Consider the following 21668-nt stretch of genomic DNA (forward strand, 5'->3'; position numbering starts at 1 on the left):
GCTCTACCGCAAACTGCTCCAAAAAGCCATTTCATAAACATTCCACAGATTCCTTTTCTTGAGATCTGCTACCAACCTGATTTTCCCAGTCCACTTTCATATTGAAGTCCCTATGATTGTTGTAGTAATGCTTTTCTTACTTGCCTTTTCTATGTCCTAATTTAGTTTCTTCCCCACATCCTGACTACTGCTGTTAGGAGGGCTGTACATAATTCCCATCAGACTACTTTTCCCTTTGCGATTCCTCAACTCTACCCACACCAGTTCTGCACCTTTCGACTCTGAAACACTTCTTGCTATTGATTAAATTTAATTTCTTACTAACGAGGCAATCCCATCCACTCTGCCCATCTGCATGACCTCTCGATAGGACATCTACCCTAGGATATGTAGTTCCCAGCCCAGAATGCCTTGCAGCCACAATTCTGTGCTAACCACAATATCATACCTGCCAATTTCAATTGACATTCTGAGCTCAGTTTCCTTGTTTCGTATGCTGAGTGGATTTAAGAATAACACTCTTAGTCCTATGTTGACTGATTTCCCCACCCCCCACCCCCAACTCTTCAATGAGGGAACATCCCTACGGTCCAGTAAGATTATTGTGACTTTAACTTTGTCTTGGGCACATATATTAGGAAACTAGACATGTCATTGCTGCAATGTTTAGTCCCTGCCTCTGGAGCAAGATGTTCTGAATTCCACTCAAAGAAGGGTGTAACACCATCAAATTGGTTAACAAATTCTTCCAAAACACCATGGCAGATAGCACATAAAAGAACATCTCCTGGTCAGGCAGAGGGTGTGACAACTTCCCCATGATAAAAGACTCCAAATGCAGATTCTTGCCATATACTGTGGCAAATATCCTCCTTATTTCAAGGGACTATCAGAAGAAGAGATGAAAGAAATAGAGTTTTTTTGATGGAGATCAGTTTAAATTCACTCTGCAATTTACAGAGAGTTTTGTCCACCGTCTAAAGCTCACTTCTGCGCCCAGTGTTCAATAATTCCACCTTGAAAATCAATGTCAGTCTCCCTGGGATCTTGGTCCTTTTGAATTGTTGTAATCTTGAAATTATGGCAGCCAAGTTGCACAAAGCAAGCTCCTGAAGCGCAATTTGATAACGACTAGATAACATGGTTTTTTGAAACGCTTACAAGGGATAAAGATTTGAAACAGTACCGTTGGATCTTTTACACCCACTTCAGCAGGAAGTTGGGACCTTGGTTTAATGTTTCAATTGAACGAAAATGTTCATGAATTGGTGAGATAACAATTCTACCTCTGAGACATGCCATTTTAAACTCAGGGCTGTTCAACTTCCTGCTGAAACAAAGATGACACAATAGACGCTGTGAGTTTAGAGCACATCATGTGCACTGTAACAGATTTCATGATTCAGATGCCTGCTGACTTCAAGAAGGTGGATGGATGGTTTATGCAATCGTGCATTAACTAGCTAGAATTGCTTTATTTCTTTCCCAAGCAGTGTAGTGGAATCCAATTCTTAATAAAGAGACAAAACCTGTAGTGTCCACCAACTTAGCAGTTCCTGCATTTCCAGCTATGTGAAATTATGCTGTGATAAAACAAAGATCAGACTACCCCGGTTGTTTTGGGAGCAACACCAAAATCTCTATCTGGTCTCATTTTGTGTCAAACGAGCAAGATATGTTTGCAAGATCTGGTCAGCTACGAGAGGCAGGTGTTAATTTTTTAAAATTTTTGTTTGCATTATGCATGTTTCCCTTTGTGGTTTTGAGTGCGGGCAAAGTTGCTGTCTGCAGACATTTTACGTTTCCTGAATGTATTAATTATTGCTGTAAATAAGCCCTTTGTTTAACCTGTGTAATTTTGCCTTCATATTTATCATCTGAATGTGTGATGATTAAGTAGTTGGAAACGGGCAAGGAATGCAAAGCCTTATAGGCAAATGGGCCAACTGAACAGAAAAATATGGTATCACCTTATTTATTTGATAGCAGAGAGAGTAGAAAAAGAAAAGAAAGCCTTGTTATCAGCCAATTACTGTATTTGTGTTTTGGGTACCACAAATAATCAGTGTCTCAGGAAATTTTGATTGGAAGTATTCTCCCCTTTGAGTCTGAAAGTGTGCAATAAAGCCCAACTCCACAATCTGAAACCATCCTCAAGCCTGATATTTAGCGCAGTACTGACGGAGTGCTGCAATGCCAAAGGTCTTGTCCTTTCTTTTTACTTCCTGTCCTTGAGCCTTTTCTGAAGTCTTTGTGGACTCTCAGCCTCAGAACGTACAGCTGGTCTTGAGGTGAAGCTGGAGTGGACTCCTGGCGTTGGGGTGAAGTCAGAGTGGACTCCTGGCCTTGAGAGCCTTGAGGCAAGGCCTTGCGTAGTCTGGAGGCTAGGTGCCAGCACAGACTGGATTGGAAGGGCTGTTATTGTGAATTTTTAATTTCCTTATTTTTCTCGTTTTTCCCAAAGGATTTTTATTTACGAATCTGTACCTAGGTACCTTTGTACTTAAGATGGCGCCATTAGTGCCGACTTGTAAACCTTTCACTGAATTCATGTGAGTACATGTGACAACAAAGCTAATTCTAATTCTTTGGATTGGGTATTAATCTGAAACCCAATTTGCATGTTCTGGTCATTTGTTATACAATAAAAATCCACACAATGTGAGGAGGAGCAGAGAGTCCTTCGAGTTGTATAGGGGTGTAAAGATCGGAAAAGGTCAATACCGAGGAGTACCTTAAGTTTCACCCACCATGTTATATCCTCAGGACTGAGTGGGAGATCCTTGGTTAGGCTCTTGCAGGAGTAAGCCTTTCACATCTGGGTCTTCCATATGGTCACTCAAACCTACCAGATAGCTCATACAATATGATCAACGGTGAAGATTTTGCAAAATTTTCAGCTCTATTGTCAATATTATTGAATAGGAGATAATGACTCTGCGCTAATGTCACTAGACCAATGGATTAAATACCACAGTGGTAATTTCTGGAATTTAAATTCAATCCAACACAGAATTCTTACAGTGCAGAAGAAGGCCATTTGGCCCATCATGCCTTCAAATGAGTATCATCATTTATTTAGATTAGAGTACTTACAGTGTGGAAACAGGCCCTTCAGCCCAACAAGTCCACACCGACCCACCAAAGCACAACCCACCCATACCCCTACATTTACCCCTTACCTAACACTACAGGCAATTTAGCATGGCCAATTCACCTGACCTGCACATCTTTGGACTGTGGGAGGAAACCGGAGAACCCGGAGGAAACACACGGGGAGAACGTGCAAACTCCGCACAGTCAGTCGCCTGAGGTGGGAATTGAACCCGGTTCTCTGGTGCTGTGAGGTAGCAGTGCTAACCACTGTGCCACCGTTCCACCCACAAATTTCATTCCCAAATAGCAGCTGGACTATCATGCTAATCTCAATAATGGTGATCATGAAACTAACATTGATTATTTGAAAGACCCACATTTTCTTCAGAGCTGGACATCTGCCTTCCTTATCAGATCTAACCTAGACTTGGCTGCTGAGTCGAGAGTGTGGTGCTGGAAAAGCACAGCAGGTCAGACAGCATCTAAGAAGCACAAGAATCGACATTTCGGGCATAAGCCTTTCACCAGGAATTATGCCCGAAATGTCAATTCTCTTGCTCCTTGGATGCTGCCTGACCTGCTGTGCTTTTCCAGCACCACACTCTCGACTCTGATCTCCAGCATCTGCAGTCCTCACTTTCTCCTTGGCGCCTGAGGCTTCTGGTCATGTGGTTGACCCTTAACTACCTTCTGGAATTGCTTAGCAGACCACGAAGCTCAAGAGTAAATTGGCATGAGCAGCAAATACTGACCTTGTCAGCAACTCCAACAGTTCTGTGAAATAATAAAGGAAAATTTTCCATTCTTCAGAAAATGAATGTGAGACGAGCTATTTTTGTAGTAACTTGCTGCTTAACAGTTTTAATTGGAAAGCTGATGAGAGATGAATGTTACTTTATATGGGCGGCTCAGTGGTTAGCACTGTTGCCTCACAGCACCAGAGATGCAGGTTCAATTCCTGCCTCAGGCGACTGACTGTGTGGAGTTTGCATGTTCTCCCTGTGTCTGTGTGGGTTTCCTCCCACAATCCAAAAATGTGCAGGTTAGGTGAATTGGCCATGCTGAATTGCCCATAGAATTAGGTGAAGGGGTAAATGTAGGGGGGGGTGGGTTGTGCTTCAGCGGGTTGGTGTGGACTTGTTGGGCTGAAGGGCCTGTTTCACGCTGTAAGTGATCTTAAAAAAGATTAAGTAATAATTAGACACTTTACTGGAGCAGACACAGATTTTTTCTTTCTGATAGCCAAGCAAAGGCCAGCAGATGTACGTTGTTCAGCAGCACCTCTGTGAATGGTGTTTGGTGCTAGTAGTGTACTCATCAGGATTGCTGAGTGGTCCAGGCCCCATGTGAGAATGGTGGCATTAGGGACAGGGAGTAGGAGTCACGGGGAAGATGGTCAGCAGCAAGGGGAGAGCAGCGGCAGTGACTCTCAGAAGGCTACTTGCTCCTTCGCATTGCTGGGTCCCTCTATTTGGAAATTGAGGGACCTTGAATGAGGGAAGTGCACCCTGAAAAGTCCTCCAAGCATTCCTGACTAGGTTTGGTTACTGGGTTTCCCTCCTGGCGAGACCCTTGGTCACCACTGGATGAAAACTAACAGAATGAGTATTTTCACTGGGTGCAGGTTTGTAAGGCAGTTTTCCCAACCCACATTTAGTCAGAAACAGATGGGAAAAGTGGTGAGGATCCACCTGCCCCTTCCCCCCCACCCCCCCCAGTCCTCAGTAAGTGTCAGTAAGTGTCAACCTCACTGGAGTGCATTAAATTCTACTCAGAGTAAATATTTCAGGCTGTTGACGTCTCTTCAAAACCTACATTTCACATCTTTTCCAGGGCTGGGGCTGGTTGCAGAGAGAGACTGGGTAGCAGTCTGCATGCAACAGGCAGCTAGTCAGGCTTGATAAGAACCACTTCAGGCCAAATGAAGGAAGCTGAGAGGCGTTTTCCAGTCAGCACTGCGAATCCCAGATTTACCTAAGTGAACATTTCAGCTATTAGAGATAATGCCCCTATTAGGGACCAGGGCAGTACTTCTGGTTACTGTGTGGCTGCAGAGGTCCCAGTATGGACAGGATAACCTAAGAATGAAAAGATGAAGTGTGCCCTTCAGGCCCCTGAGCCTGTTTCACTATACATTATAATCACGGCTAATCTGAATCATAGAATGCCTTCAGCATGGAAACAGACTACTTGGCCCAACGAGTCCACAAGATTATCCACCCAAACCCAACCCCCTAACCTATTCCTTTAACCCTACATTTCCCACGGGTAACGTGGCTAACCTGCACATCCCTGAACACTATGGGTAATTTAGCATCGCCAATCCACCTAATTTACATGTCTTTGGACTTTGCATTGGAGTAGGGGGGAGTGGTCTGACTGTTGTCTCAATTGTTTTTATTCATTCAGAGAACTGCTAGCTGGGCCAACATTTATTGCCCATCCCTATTGGCCTTGAGAAGGTGATGGCGAGTTGCCCTTTTTGAACCACTGCAGACCATGTATTGCAGGTACATGCTGTGAGGAAGAGAGTTTCAGGACTTTGAGCCAGTGAAGTGCTGCATTTTGGGAAAGCAAATCTTAGCAAAACTTATACATTTAATGAGTCCTAGGGAGAGTTGCTGAATAAAAAGACCTTGGATTGCATAACTCTTCATAGCTCCTTGAAAGTAGTTACAGCTAGTTAGGATAGTGAAGAAGGCGTTTAGTATGCTTTCCTTTATTGGTCAGAGTGTTGGGTACTGGAGTTGGGAAGTCATGTTGTGGCTAAGCAGGACATTGGTTAGGCCACTTTTGGAATATTGCGTGCAATTCTGGTCTCCTTCCTATCAAAAAGATGTTGTGAAACTTGAAAGGGTTCGGAAAAGATTTACAAGGATGTTGCCAGGATTGGAGGACTTGAGCTATAGGGAAAGGCTGAATAGGCTGGGGCTGTTTTACCTAGAGCATCGGCAGGTGAGGGGTGACCTTATAGAGGTTTATAAAATCATGAGGGGCATGGATAGAGTAAATAGATAAGGTTTGTTTCCCTATGGGTGGGGGAGTCAAGAACTAGAGCGTGACAGGGGAAAGACATAAAAGAGACTTAAGGGGCAACATTTCACGCAGACTGGTACATGTGTGGAATGGGCTGCCAGAGGAAGTGGTGGAAGGTAGCATAATTGCAACATTTAAAAGGCATCTGGGTGGGTATATGAATATGAAGGGTTTGGAGGGATATGGTCTGTGTGCTGGGACTAGTTTGGGTTGGGATATCTGGTCGGCATGGACAAGTTGGACCAAAGGGTCTGTTTCACTGCTGTACATCTCTATGATTCTATGTTATAAAAGGAACAGTGTTCTTTTCCAAGTCAGGAAGCTGAGTGGATTGGACAGAACATTACAGCAGGTGATGTTCCCATGTCTCTCATAGCCATGTCCTTCTCAATGCCTGACAAAGCATCTGTCTTCTTTGTAGTATGTTCCCCCCCCCCCCCAATTTGAAGAGAAAATGCCTCCATTTTGAAGTGGCATCCCTCTTATTAACCTACCACTGCATTATTCAGTTTATATTGGACAGTCCAGTTTTTCGTGACCTGTTCCTTGTTCTGGTGTTAGGCACTTTTATGTCTGGTATTTTTAATTTGAAACCCAGAAACTCGAAGGCTTTCAGTACTTGGTAGAAACAAACACTGCTCACTAACGAATTCTATGATTCCTGGGACTGGGAAACAAGCCTGATCCATGTTCTTCACTGATTGGTGTACATCATTGTCTTTGTCCCCTTCTGTTTTCCAGAAGGGTCCCCCCACCTCTTGTAGACCAAGGACCAGCAATAACTTGGCACACATTGGGATACTGCAATGCTTGAAGCAGGACTTGTGGAGCAGGGAGTCGCACCTGACATCTGACCTGGAAGTTCCGGTTTCAATTCCCACTATCATGGGGAAAATCACAGTGAATGACTGTTTCTTGCAAAGTCTCGGCATCTGACCCCTATTTGAATTTGCTGGTGTGGTTGAGGAAACCCTCAGCGAAGGTCCTGCCCTTGCCCCCTAATTCTGTCTCTGTAGATTCTGTCTGACCTGTAGAGTGTTTCCAATAGTTCCTGTGTTTTAGACTTTTGATAGCCAGTGTTTTACTTTTGTATTAATTGCTTTTGAGCGTGTTTGTGAGCATGAGTTTTATTTCCCAAAGTAAACAATATTGTTGGCATTTATTGAAGACAAATACATGACATTTAAAGTTAAAATTATGTAAGGTGCAAAACCAAAAATGAGTTTCTTCCATCATTACATTATGTTTACAAGTACAGTCACTATTTCCAGCACTCATTAAAAACCAAACATACAGGGGGATTTTTCATGCTGCCCGTTTCCGCCCTGTGTCTCTCCAGATTAGGTTTACATCTGCAGCAGATGAGATTTGAACCCACGACTGCTGGCTCAGAGACAAAGACACTGCCACACAGCAAAAGATTCCAATATATTCATTATTTTTCTACCACTGATGCTTTTGCCTGAATGGAATATAAAGTGTTCCATCAACCTTTTCTGAGACATTATTGCACAGTCGGGAATAGTTTTCATTCATAATTTCGAATTTTCCCGCCTGTGTTGCCTCTGCGGATCCAATCCCTGATTGGCTAACTATGCCTTTCGCCCCGCCCGTTCGCCATGATTGGCAGGTGTGGCCAGGGCGGAGGTGTGATTGGCAAGGCGGCTGCCACCCGCCCTCCAAACCACTTCGGCCAATGGGGAGGCCAGATCCTCCCATTGGTCCGGACGCTGACCAATCGAGATAGAATCGGTGACGAAAACGACTTGTTGATTGGCGAGCTGGCGGAAGCCCCGTGATCCGATTGGACAGAGTGGGGGCTGTCAATCCGAGTCGGTTTAGGGGGAGTCGGGAGGAGGGGTTTTGATTGGCCCAGGGCCCGGCGGGCGGCAAGGCCCCGCCCAGCGCTGCGCTCGGGCGGTTGTGCGGAGCGACGGGAAGGTGTAGCTCGAGCGGCGGCGGTGAGTGAGGCAGAGAAGGTGAGTCCCGGGGCAGCGACTGATTTGGGGGAAATGCCATGGGCGCTGACGGCCTTCCCTTCCCCTCCCCCTCAAATCTTACACGGCAGGTCGTTAGGGCAGCAGGAGGCCTCGGGGCCGCCACAACCCTCCGGAGCCTCTCGGAGCCCGGGTTTGTACCTGAGGCCTTGTTGCAGCCTCCGCCTGATCAGAAAGGGAACCCGGCTGGGAGGGACTTTCTGTAACCTGAGACAAATCAGGAAGTAGTACCCTGGGGGGGAGCTCGGAGCTCCCGCGGGTTGCGGAGGAGAAGCTGGATGTAAACCCCGGAGAGGAGGTGCACCCCCTCCCCTTGCTCCTGGCCCCATGCACCGCCCCACACTGCAGCTGGGGGTCCCCCGCCTCCTCCTCCAGGTGGAGGTCCCCCTGGTTGGAGATGGGTTCCCCACACCCTCCCCCCTTCAGGTGGGGGTCCCCCTGGTGGGAGATGGGTTCCCCACACCCTCCCCCCTTCAGGTGGGGGTCCCCCTGGTGGGAGATGGGTTCCCCACACCCTCCCCCCTTCAGGTGGGGGTCCCCTTGGTTGGAGATGGGTTCCCCACACCCTCCTCCCCCTTCAGGTGGAGGTCCCCCTGGTTGGAGATGGGTTCCCCACACCCTCCCCCCTTCAGGTGAGGTCCCCCTGGTTGGAGATGGGTTCCCCACACCCTCCTCCCCCTTCAGGTGGAGGTCCCTCTGTTTGGAGATGGGTTCCCCACACCCTCCCCCCTCCAGGTGGAGGTCCCTCTGTTTGGAGATGGGTTCCCCACACCCTCCCCCCTCCAGGTGGAGGTCCCCCTGGTTGGAGATGGGTTCCCCACACCCTCCCCCCTTCAGGTGAGGTCCCCCTGGTTGGAGATGGGTTCCCCACACCCTCCCCCCTTCAGGTGAGGTCCCCCTGGTTGGAGATGGGTTCCCCTCACCCTCCTCCCCCTTCAGGTGGAGGTCCTTCTGTTTGGAGATGGGTTCCCCACACCCTCCCCCCTCCAGGTGGAGGTCCCCCTGGTTGGAGATGGGTTCCCCACACCCTTCCCCCTTCAGGTGGAGGTCCCCCTGGTTGCAGAAAGACATCATGAACACCGAACAGGTTGATGCCAGAGCTATTACAGTTTTCACTGCTGAAGTGAAGGCAAAGGATGAAAGATTTCATAGGGCAATTTTTTTTTAATTTATAAGAAGTACATGAGTATATGTGAGTTAATTAGGGAGTGGTGCATTTAGAAAGGTTTTGGGGAAGAGAGTGGCAAAGTAATCCAGAGGCTAATCCTGTGGAGACATGTTCAAATCCTAATGCAGCAGGTAAAGATCCACTTTTCAGATTTTCTTCTGATAGTGAATCTGTGGAATTCCTTACCACAGAGGGCTGTGGGGCTGGATCATGAAGAATATTCAAGGCTGAGATAGATGGATGTTTAATTATCAAGATGATCAAAGGTTATGGGGAAACCAGGAAAATGGGTTGGTGATGATAAGATCTATGATCTCACTAAATGGTGGAACAGTATAGCTTGAATGGTCTACTTTTGTACCTGTGCTAGTGTATGTTTTGAATATTGATTTTCTCATTGCTCCCTCTGGTTAAGATGGAGGATCTTGCTAATTTTGAAACTGTTCACTTGGAGCAACATCAGCAGTGAAATTCTGCATTAAAGAGTTGTACATTTCAGCAAAGCAGAGGATGTTCTACCTGACACGTGTACCAATTTCACTTGAGTTATTAATTTTGTTTCTCTACTCTTCCCTGTGTCCCGAGAAATCAAAGCTATTAATTGGAATCCCTCTTAAATGTTGCGATTGGAGCTACAATGAATAGTTTGGTGACATTCTTTCTAGTTGCATGCAGTTTCTTTTGCACTGACCCAGTGTGTTGAGTATTTTAAAGGTGCATTAAAATTGTCTGTATCTGTAATCCAGTCGAGTCAAATTTGATTGTAGAATCATAGATTTGTATAGCAGACGGAAATAATTTAATGTTATTCCTTTGAAGCCTCTTTGTAAGAACTGTCCAGTCAGTCTTTTTCTCATTGTTCTGTCATATATTTCCCTCCAAACATTTGTTCAGTTGTCATTTGGAATTTACTGTTAAATTTGGTTCTATTGTTTGCCCTTTGAGACAATCCATTCCATGCAATAACAACTCATTGTGTAAAGGAACTCCCTACTGAATCCTGATTTAAGGTTTCATCAGAATTTGGAAAATGGGAGCAGGGAGTGGTTTGAGTCTTCAATTAATGATATTGTAGATTTTCTGTCACAGTACCTCCATCCAACATTATTCTCATATCCTTCAATTCTTTCAGTATCTTTTGTGGAAACTCTTTGGTTATTCTATTAAATCCACTAATAATTTTGAGCATCTCAGTTAAATTTCCAGTTGCTCTTTTCTCAATCTGGCTATCTGACTTCTACAGACATAGCCTATGCACTGCTTTTGCTCATGTTGCCTGCATTTTATCTTCTAAATTTAGAGTTAGGATGAGATGTATGTGGACTGTGTTGATATTTAATGTTGAATACATGAATTATTGAGCAGCTAATGAGTTATGATCCTTAAAACATGTTAAATAATTTAGATAGCATTATATTGTAGACTGAACAGGATCAAAGATGATTACCTTTCAACTTGTGGATTGGTGCTGCACAATGTTTTCTCATATCCATCATCTTTAGTGCTCACAATAGAAGTGCTAACTTGAATATTCATATCAGAATATGGGTGTAAGGTTGAGACCGAGCTGGTAAATGTGAATGGTATTAGAAGTATTTTTTTCTTGCCTGCTGAAACCATATCAGACCAAAGGATTATATCTGCATTCCTATTACATTTTAATACTAGCAAAGACACTAGAAATGGAATTCAGGGAAATTTTAAAAACTGTCGTAAAAAGAGTTGTAGTTTGGCTTATTGCTTGATGGTATTTATCAATTTATTTCTGTGCTATAAATGTCTGCTTTATACAGCAGAATAATACCTGAACAAAGAAATTATTCTTCATGTGAATGTTAGGTTTTCAAATATGAATCTGTACTGAGGATGCACAGTGACTGGAAGTTACTAATATTTTTATAGTGGTTGAGTGCTCTGTACACTTTAAAATTGGGTGTCAAATTCATGCAATTTACTTTTTCCATACACCCTAGGTTTACTTTAAAACATAACTAATTAAGAACAGTATGGCGCAGAACAACAACTTTCAGAATAATGTGAATTGGCTTTTAGTGTGATCATATCATATAATAGTGGTCAGGTGCTTTGAGTACATTATAGCTATCGAGCAGGATTCTGATATGTTGAGATATAATCTTGTCAGTTTTCTCTTGCACTATATTTAAAATGGAGAAATTTGTAGTGTCTCATGTGTCGCTTAAGATGATCACTTCAGATTATAAATGGTGTTTTTGATTCCAAACTAAGACTCTACCAGTGGCAGATGTTTGCAGTCTTCAACGTTTTCTGCTCTTGTCTTTAATTCTGGATTGTTAGTCATTTTCATGCACCAGAAACAATTGAAAAGATTTGGTTGGTTCTGTTCAAATACAGAAATGACTGCTCAAATCTAAATAACAGAAGTCTAGAACATTGGGTAGACAGATTCTGTGGAATGACAGATAGGGTCTCTATTTCATAAGGTGGTTCTTTCAAGGTGGAAGATGTTTGTAATGTTTTGTATTTTAACTTAAGTTTTGCATTTTGTCAAGAGTCAGCCTGCAGTTTATGTTGTGTACTCTTAGGATAAACATTTGGTTGTAAGTTGCTGTTATGTCAGCTGTTTGGTCTTGATTAAAGTTTTCAGGCAGCAGCATGTTCATTTATGATTTCATAACTATGTCTGACGCCTGGAGGTCACGCTTAACAGCACTGTTTTTACATGACCTTGTACTTTGTACAGAAATGGAGCAACTTCAGCTGCAAAACATAAACTTGCAAAGAATGAAAACAATGTTTGTTGTTTATGGAATGATTTATCCAAGATGGCGTCAAATACTTTATAAAAAGGATCTATTCTGATTCATGTTCTTTTCTGAATTATGCCGATATGTTGTTGCTGAGTGAATTTTTTAATGAGGCATCCAAGATCCTGTAAAATTGTTACCTTCACATAATTTACTCTTTTGGTGCTTTCCTTTGGTGTCATAATATTTGACATGGCAACCATTGCAGCTCTGCCATGAGGTTAGTGACACCCTTAGTTTGCTGATGTTGGTAATGAGACTTCAAATCTGGGAGCTGATTAATGGAATAATCAGTCCAAATTGTGAACTCAAGTGAGCATGTGGATTGTAAAAGCAATGCAGTTATCAGTATGAATAGATTGTTTCCTCTCATTTTACAGCAGCTCTCTTTTTTTGAGTTCGGAGGTCAACTCAAATTAACATGCTTGTCCATCAATGGCCCTTTTAATCTGACGTATGGCTATTGCAACACAAAAGCTTGCATTCAGCAAGTTATTAGCTTAAATGGGAACAAAATGTCTGAATTTAACTCTCCAGTCAGCTATACACTCAAAATTTGTTTTAGTGAGGGCAGGATGTGTGGAAAAGCCAATATTTCACCTATGTTGATTGTTTCAATAATGAAATATGGAAAGTTTGCCTAGGATTGGTTTATTGTCCCCAAGAGTTTAATCGTATAAGATTTTGCCTCCTTCAATTTTAATTTTGACAGTGTGCAAATGTAACTATAATGTTTTTAATAATCCTGAAAAGACAACGTTGTTGTATGGGCTATGATCTTCGTGGTATTATACAATGGAAGTTGCAGGTTCAGTTATTTTTGTTTTGAAATATTGGTTCACTGCAGTATTTTAGTGCTGTTTTGAAGAGCAATATTTTGTGGATTGTTGTTTCAGTTTACAATAGGTTTTCAAATTTTGCGAAATTCTGACAGCCTGTATTTGCAAAATGATTGAGTACTCATGTCTACTTTTGATAGTTTTTTGTTCATTTTTATATTGACTTTGAGGTTATAGGTGTAGTAACAGAAATTAAATTTAGCGGTTCAATAATCCAAGGAATGTTCAGATTCCTCTCTAACAACGTCAGAATTTGAATCATTTATGTTGAAAATAAAATTCTTGCTTTCATATAAAGTAAAAGGGACTGAAAAAATGAACAGATTGTTGCAGCAGTCCAATTGGTTGGCTCGCATCCTTGCCTCATTTGCCCTTTATGAAACTCAAGTCCCATACCAATGCAGTTGGTTGTGAACTGCCTTCTGCCACAAAACAAGCCACCAAAGTTGGGATGATGTACAGTAAGTTCCAGCCTTGCCTGTGAACAAATACTAAGCTATATTTGTCAGATGTTTTAACACCATTTGCAAATTATGCATTAGTCACCATAAGTTCCATCAACTTTCTTAACAATTGTCATTTGTGCAAAGGTTTTGTAGTTTTATTCTGAAAGTATCGCATTGTTGACAAGAAATCAGCTGTAATTAATTTGTAATTTGTACACTCTGAACAATTTCAAATGCTATAATTATTCAGATTCACGTGCCTTATCTGATATTTCCTGCCAATATATCAATATCTTGCTAAAGGTTTATAGTACATGCATTGTTCTCTACCTGTTGTCTGTGTTTGCATTTTTCCAAAGTAGAAGGAATTAACCTTTGCATAACACTCAGTAATATTTGTACAGATCACGGTTGGATGTTATTCAGTGGAGTCTGAATATTATGTAGATATTATATTCTAAAAGGTGTAACTAACAATAAGCAACTTTGTTTCATTCGATTTCTTTTGCATTGTATTCCTCCTACCGCTTAGATGTGCTAAAATGTATCTTTCTAAGAGGATGATGCAGTTATTCCATGATTTAAGTACTTGTATGATTTGATGAGGAATACAAATCTAATAACTTGGCTGGTAATGTGAAAAGCCCTTGTCATCAGTTTCTTCCTTATGCTTGAATTTTTATCCTCACCCCACACAAGCTGCCCTCGGTGATAGAAAGGTATCAACACAGGAGCAGAAGATCATTTGGCTGGTTGGGTCTGTTCTTCCATTCAATATGATCATTTAGACTTCTGTCGAAATGCTAACTACCTCTAGAAATCTATCAGTTTTGGAATGTGCCTTTGCTAAGAGCACAGCGGTGGTTTTGGTTTCGGTTTTTGTTGAAGTTCACCCCATGGAGCTTTGTCACACAGGACTCTGCTCTGTGGATACATTGAGCTAAACACCAATCGTGGCAACAGGACCATCAATTCAGTTGGGAGGCATTCATTTTGGTGTTCTGAAATGTGCATTACTGAGTGTCAAAGGGTCTAGGAATGCCCGACAGCCAGGGCCAGCTGCACACTAGCACAATTGGGTAAGGTTCTGTATTGATCCCCTCAGAGTATGCATTGCAAATATCCAGATTGTTGAAATTGTAATGAGGCACCTTCAAGTGGAAGTTTTTTTCTAAAGTGATTTATTTCTGTAACTTAGTTCAGATGTTTTACTTGGGCTGTGTGCCTAACATAGTATTGATATTTACAAAATACAGTCTGTAATACAATTGCATTGAGGCAGTCAAAAATAGAACATTCTCTTTGGATACAAGTTGAATTTCTTTGCACATTCTGTAATATACAAGTCAATGTTTTATAATGGATTTTTCCGAATCTTACGAATAAGGTTTTTGCAAAAGAGGAAAATATGCATGCAAATTTTGCTGTGTAAAAAGTAGTTTAAGATAATAAATTATGGATTTGGGAAATAATCTAGATTCAGTTCATTGCAGTGCAGAGTGTGTGCTGAATTATTAAAAATGCTGTCTTTTGGATGAATTGGAAAATTGGCATCCAATTTACCTTGATGGCTATAAAAGATCCTGTGGAAGCAGGAGAGTTCCCAGATTCTCTGTCCAATAACTCATTTAGCATGCTGAAGAGTTGTTCTGGTCATTTCTCTGTTGTTTGTGCTGTGTATATATTTGATCACAATACTTGTTTCTGACTTTCTTTGAGATGTCCTGAGGAGCCATCACAGGGCTATTTTGATATCTTGAAGCTGTACCTCTTTGAATGCGAACTGCTTCATGATTTACTTTTGCACATGTAAGCAATTTTGGACAATATTTAACAATGAATAATTTAGATATTTAAAGCCATGTTTAATTTGCAAAGACTGTCGTATGTCAAAAAATAAGCTATGTGAAGAGATTTAGGGGCTTGATCCTTCTGACATGAATCCTATGTTACTACCAAATTCCTCCATCTTTGGATCAAAGGTCATGAGTATTGAATAATTGCCAAGCACAGGAACGCATTTGACCGGCATATCTGGAGCTATATAAATCTGGTCTGTGGTCCTGTTCATGCTGCGTGTCTGTTCAGTTGTCCATTGCATGGTTCTTCTCATAAGGCTAAACTTGGGTCAGGGTAGCTCATCAGGGATCAAGGGAAAATAGTTTATTAAACCAAATATGTAAGAGGAGAAGGGAAAGAATGCTCACATTAAATTAGTATTGTTGGTGTCATGCTTTTTTTAAAAAAAAACGTACATTTGCCATTTGTGTATTCTCTCCTCAATGGAAGCTCGAGGCATTGATGCACAGGATGCCAATCTGGTCAATCTAGCGTTGGAGAGCTGAGCGCAAGCTGCACAGCTGACAAGTTGGCATTTCAAGTAGACATGACACAAATAGCTTGGAGTGTTCAAACAAGACAGTATTCCAATATAGTACAGTAAACCATTGTATGCTAGATATCACTGGCATGCAGCAGATAGCTGTAGTGATTTATGAGATATGTTGTCTATGTAAGCCTAATAGGAACAGGATCTACTAATTCTGTTGGTGTTCTCTCAGCGCAGTATTGTAAAATGCTGGCATTCAGTGATGTGTTTTGACACATGACTCATTTGGATTCTTAGATGTTACCACCTGGAGTCTGTGTTTTAGCTTTATCTCTACATGCAGACATTTTAAGCATATTAGGAACAGTTACATTATATTGCCATTTCCCAATTTCTCTGCCGGGTTACAAATTGAAACAAAGATAAACAATCTTATACAGTGTCTCTGTAAAGGTCACCATCATATCCTCAATTATGCTGTTGAAGATTTGATTGCAATGCACAAAAGTGCATTAAAGAAAGACTGTCTCTGACCATCAGCCAGAAAAGGGAGTGATTTTTTTTTGTGAATATATTGGATGCATTTGCAGCAACCGTATTGATTACTAATGCTTAGAGTAAATTGCAAATAATGTTATGAATGTATCTTGGATATGAATAAATCACGAATTGTTTTGGATAAAGGATAATATTTATAAACTGAAATAAGGTATTGTGAACCTTGTTGGAAGACAATGATTATAAAATGTTCCCAGATTGTTTCACTCTAGTATCTAATTATAAGAATTTCTTTGACTACAGCAATGAAATTTCAATTGTCGTTCCATTTCTCCCCCCCCCCCCCCCCCCCCCCCCCCCCCCCTCAGTTGAAGTAAAATGTTCAGAGAGACTGTATAGTTTTACCTCCATCTTTATTCTGGGCCCCGGAGGGAGAGAGCATGATAGCTCTTGTGCACAAAGACATGAGTTCATGGTCTTCTCTCGAACAACAGTTCCTCAATGAACTATATAGTCATTTTACAAGGAGACCAGATAAGGCAACGTACATATTAATTGCGTGACTGTTACAATCAACGAATATCAATAGCAGAGACCAAGCGCTCTACTGTTGTACAGTGAATGTTTTTAATCTTGTTAACTGGGTTCAAGCAATGGATGCATTTTCCCCTTGTTCGCTAAACTTGCATACTGAATGCTTCCAATATTGTTAAATGGCTCTTCATAATGACTGCTTGTCCACCTTGTTAACCCTTTACACTTGTCTCCAGTATGCCGTTGTTAACTGTAAGTTCTTATCTGATCTGGGTGATGCTCAGCTGAACCTCTTGTTTCACAAAGCTCAGAACATAACTCTTTCCCTGCCTGCTTTTACCCTATATATGTTCTCATTCCGTCCGTATCATTTAATGATAACCACCTAGATGGCACTACTAGTGTTCATTAGACTGACAGCCAGTATTTAAGCAAGTTATTGGCACACAACATACAATGATTATAATAACGAAAAAAACTAGTCCATTACAGTAAATAGAATTTGAAAGAATCCTTCTGTGTGAAAAAAAAATTCACCAGTAAACTTCTTAAATCTACAGTCCTTAGTGAGCACTCATCCTGTCCAAGTTGCTTGGAAATGAGCCAGTCAAAATCTCCTATAGTAAAGTCCAACCTGAAAACAAAATTCTGTCTGTCCTTGCGCATCACTCCATGAGAAATCTGATTACTTAGGTAAGGCCAGTTAAATAGTTCACAAAATCAACGAGGCTTCCTTCTTTCCAGAGATGTTTCAGATGGAGGATGCCAGCACATCTGAACGTGCAGTTTTGCAGCTGCAGGCTAGGTGAATGCAGCATTCTTTGCTTCCTCTCTGCTGTTAAATGTAATGAAGCCAACTGGCCTTTTTGATGTTAGCTTGATCGGTGAACCTTCCTATCCCTTAAATAATCAAGACAAGGTATAGCTCATGTAGTTTAATGTCCACAGGAAGGTCACTGACAAGGACTGACCTCCTCTTCGCTGTTGTTAATTTCTTTTTGTGCTCTTGACTGGGAGCTGAATGAATCCATTGGATCAGGTTGTGGAGGGGTGGGCAGTGGTCCGCAGGCGTGTTTTACCTGTGAATGGAGAAACACTAGAGAAGATGTTAGCTGCTGAAAGTACCTTTTGCATTTCCTCTCTCATTTCTTCATTGCCAATGTGGTTATCAGTATGAAGACAGTCACACATTTAACTAGACTAAATTGTGTCTGCCTATTTCAACGTTCTCAGTTGGCTTGAAGTCTGTTACTCTGTTCACTATTTATGGCATTATCAAATTTTATACAGTCCATATATTTCTAAATTGTACTGCCTATAAAATTCAGTCAATTATGAACAACAGTCAATGGTCCTAAAATCAAACCCTCAGGTATCCTATTCGGGTTATTCACAATTATTTTCTTTTAACAAATTGATACTTGGCTAATGTGAAAGCTGTCAGGAAAAGTATTTCAAAAGTCTGGAACAGCATGAAAACATCAATGTCTCCTGTACTTTAGCAATTGAAGAGGTAGTTTCAGTTCAGATTTAAATCTCAAATATTCATGGGAAGCAAATGCTGAATATTTTAAAAATATGTTCTCCAAATGAAACTTTCCAAATAACAGTTGGAATTACAGTAGCAACTTTAGAGATCAACAGTCTTTGAATTTGCAATATGAAGGAGGCCAATGTACACTAAATAATTGAGAACTGAAACAGCTCAGCCTCCAGTTCTAATATTCTCAAAACATCAAACTCAAAATGCACCCTTTTTGTTGAACACTCTGTATTAAAAACACAGCAGCAGCAAAGATATTTTAATACAATACTCTCATCTGGCTAAAGTGTGACCACTGCCCAGCTTTTTTTTTAAACAGGCATTGTAGAATTTCAAACAAATCAGAGGTTCAAGGCACTCCATAAATGTTACAAGTTTGATAATTTTAAAAATGTCATAATGTTGTACAATTTCAATGTAAAAACAAAATCTGCCCCATTATGTTGAATTGAGATCCTGATGCAAATAAGTTAATTTGATATTTTCTGAACCAGTATTTTAACAAACCAAAATATTTAAATATCAAACACTTACAGCATGGTGCAATTTACATCGAAACTTCCTTCTCTGACCTAAGTATTAGTACAACATTAATTTCAATATCCTTTTGTTTTTTTTTAATTGCATCCTGTCACTGAAATTAACTTCGAGAAGGCCCTCACAGTGGACCACGTGATGCTGCAATCCAAGCCACATTCTTTCCCCCAGAACAAAGTCTCGCAGAGCCTCAAATTTTACCACTCGGGGACTTTAACCCCTTTCTCACTTTACTCCTCACAGAGAACTTGAATCCCACTTAAGCACAGAGAACTCGAACCTCGCTTAAACACCGAGAGCTTGAAGCTCACTTAAACACAGTGCAGAGGTCTTGAACCTCAAATCAACCCACCCAATAGACTCGGGCCTCTGTCTGCCAATGTGCTTGTGAAACTGTGTCTCTCGACTGAACTAATTACCATTTGAGGAATCCGTAGAATAGAGAGCGATTGAATAAGGGGACCATCTCTGGCGGACAGGAATGTTGAGAGAGATCGAGGTTTAAAATCTTACCTGTGGGCCCATCCATCTGGAGACACTGATGTTCTGGGCGGCTGCTGACACCGTCCAATCATAACTATCCGTTTGGATCCTGCTGACTATGCCACTATTGTCATCCTGTCCTCCACCCCTCAGTTGAAGCAAAACACTCGGAGACACAGTATAGCTTTACCTCCTTCATCTTTATTCTGGCCCTGGGTGGAGAGAGAACGATTATCCATGTGCACAGGGACATGCGTTCATGGTCTTCTCTCCAACAACAGTTCCTCAATGAACTATATAGTCATTTTACAGGGAGGAGCATCCAGGTAAGTCAACATACATAATAATTAGGTGACCATTGCAATCAAGGAGTATCAATAGCAAAGACCAAGCCCTTTACTGTTATGCAATGAATGTTCTTAACCTTGTTAACTAGGTTCACACAATGGATATGGTTCCTCTTGTTAGCTGACCTTGCAGACTGAATGCTTCCAATGTTGTCAAATGGCTCACATAATGACTGCTTTTTCACCTTGTTAACCCATTACCCTTACTTCCAGCAGGCCATTGTTTACGAAGTTCTTATCTGATCTGAGTGATGCTCAGCTGAACCTCTTGTTTCATAAAACTCAGAACTTAACTTTTTCCCTGTCTGCTTGTACCCCATACACATTCTTACGATAGCCAACTGGTGTCTATTAGAAATTTTCTTACCATTAAACTACAGTATCAACATTGTTTAAATTTTATTAAGATTGGAATGTTATGTTTAAGGTGATTATGTTAAAGGTTGTTTGGTATGATTCATGAGGCAACAATTTAATTTAGGTTCCTGATGCTATTTCAACCTCTGAATTATTACCTTTGTACTCCAGTCACCTGTATTATATTGTGCAGTAATTGCAGTTCCTTTCGGGCTCCATTTGTAACTTGTGGGTTGGTTTGCAGTTACTGCACATCAGATGAGTACTGCTTTAGTTTCTGGATACACAGTAAAAATGCAAGGTGTGCATTTCCACTTGTTCAGTGAAACGTAGGAATGCACAACAGTGGGAACTTTTGGTTAAGGACAGGATATGTTGTGACATAGTTCACTAAAATGCCAAATTGTTTCAGGTAGAACAAGTAGTTTCTTTGACAAACCACTATCATAGGTTGTTTCTGCTGGAATTTTGTGGAATGAAGGAATATTATAGTGCTTCCGGAGCATTTTGAAGTTTCTTAAAACAAAAGCATGAGAGTCAGGGAAAAGGGTTCGGGGCTGTTTTAAACTGCTGGGATTTTTGGAATAGCAGTTGACGTCAGTGATCAGAAAGGCTATGCCCACCTTTTTATTTAGAAAGGTAAGGATTTAAATTTATCTCCGCTACTTGCACATGGTCTGAGCTCCACAGTAACTATTGCTGCCCCTCACCTTGTGGCTTGTGACCTACACTTTGGAAAACCCAGGCAAAGGGGAAATTATTGGCTCTTAAATTCTCGGTTTTGGGCAATATCAAATACGTATGTGCAGTTTCATTTCTTGAAACAAAGTTGAGAAATGTCTCCCACGTGTACATTTAAATATAGCAGAGTATGTTTCACACTGAGTTCCTGACTTAATGAAGTTGGAGGAAATATTGAAGGTGATCATATTGTTAAAACTGAGATGGGAGGATTGTAGTGTTAGTCCTAATACTCCTTGGGTCACACACACATTAGCTTGTTTTACTCAGTTCCTGAATTACTGACAGTATGTCTTTTCTATTTTATGCTTAAAATAATAAGATCTGTCAACTGGATTTCTTCAGTAAACACTGAAGTTTTGTTTGGCAACAAAGTAATGAGGATGCAGAGCTGTTAACATGCTATTTGAAATATGAAAATATAAATGGTTACCTAAGTATCCCAAACTGTGCGCGTGTACACACACACACACACACACACCAGGCAAAGAGGGCCAAGAACATTTCTCTCTGTGGAGACTCTTTTTCTTGAAATTATTGTTATTGGGGTGTGGTGGTGGTGGAATGATGGGAAAAACGTTTGGCCAGTAGCTTTTGGTTCTCAAAAGCAAAATGGATAAGTTTTAAAATATTGTTGGCATGTCATTCTCATAGAGATCTACAACATTAACAAAGAAGGCCCTATACCCTAATGAGTCTGTGCTGGTCAAAAACAAGCACTTAACTACTCTCACTACAGTATTGTGTAGACAAGTGTCGTCAAATGTAGGCAGTTGTCTCTGAGATCTTGGCAGTTGAAGCTTGCTCAGGTAACACAGTAACAAGGAGTCTTCCAGCCACTGTTCAGGAGGACAATGGACTTTCACAAGGAATGTATTTCAAAAACAGAAGTGAGCTAAACAGCCTGTCCTGAAGCAGGATTTCCCTGACT

General features: G+C 41.3%; 1 protein-coding gene across 2 annotated transcripts in view; it reads left to right on the top strand.

Moving 5' to 3' along the window:
* Nucleotides 1-8004: 8004 nt before the first annotated feature.
* Nucleotides 8005-21668, top strand: part of csk (C-terminal Src kinase) — a 140313-nt gene continuing 126649 nt past the window's right edge. For both annotated transcript variants that reach the window (XM_060853724.1, XM_060853723.1), the window contains exon 1: nt 8005-8111. The gene's annotated coding sequence lies outside the window, so the exon portion shown is untranslated. The remainder of the gene's footprint in view (nt 8112-21668) is intronic.

This window comes from Hemiscyllium ocellatum, chromosome 42 (genome assembly GCF_020745735.1).
Source record: "Hemiscyllium ocellatum isolate sHemOce1 chromosome 42, sHemOce1.pat.X.cur, whole genome shotgun sequence".
NCBI lineage: Eukaryota > Metazoa > Chordata > Chondrichthyes > Orectolobiformes > Hemiscylliidae > Hemiscyllium > Hemiscyllium ocellatum.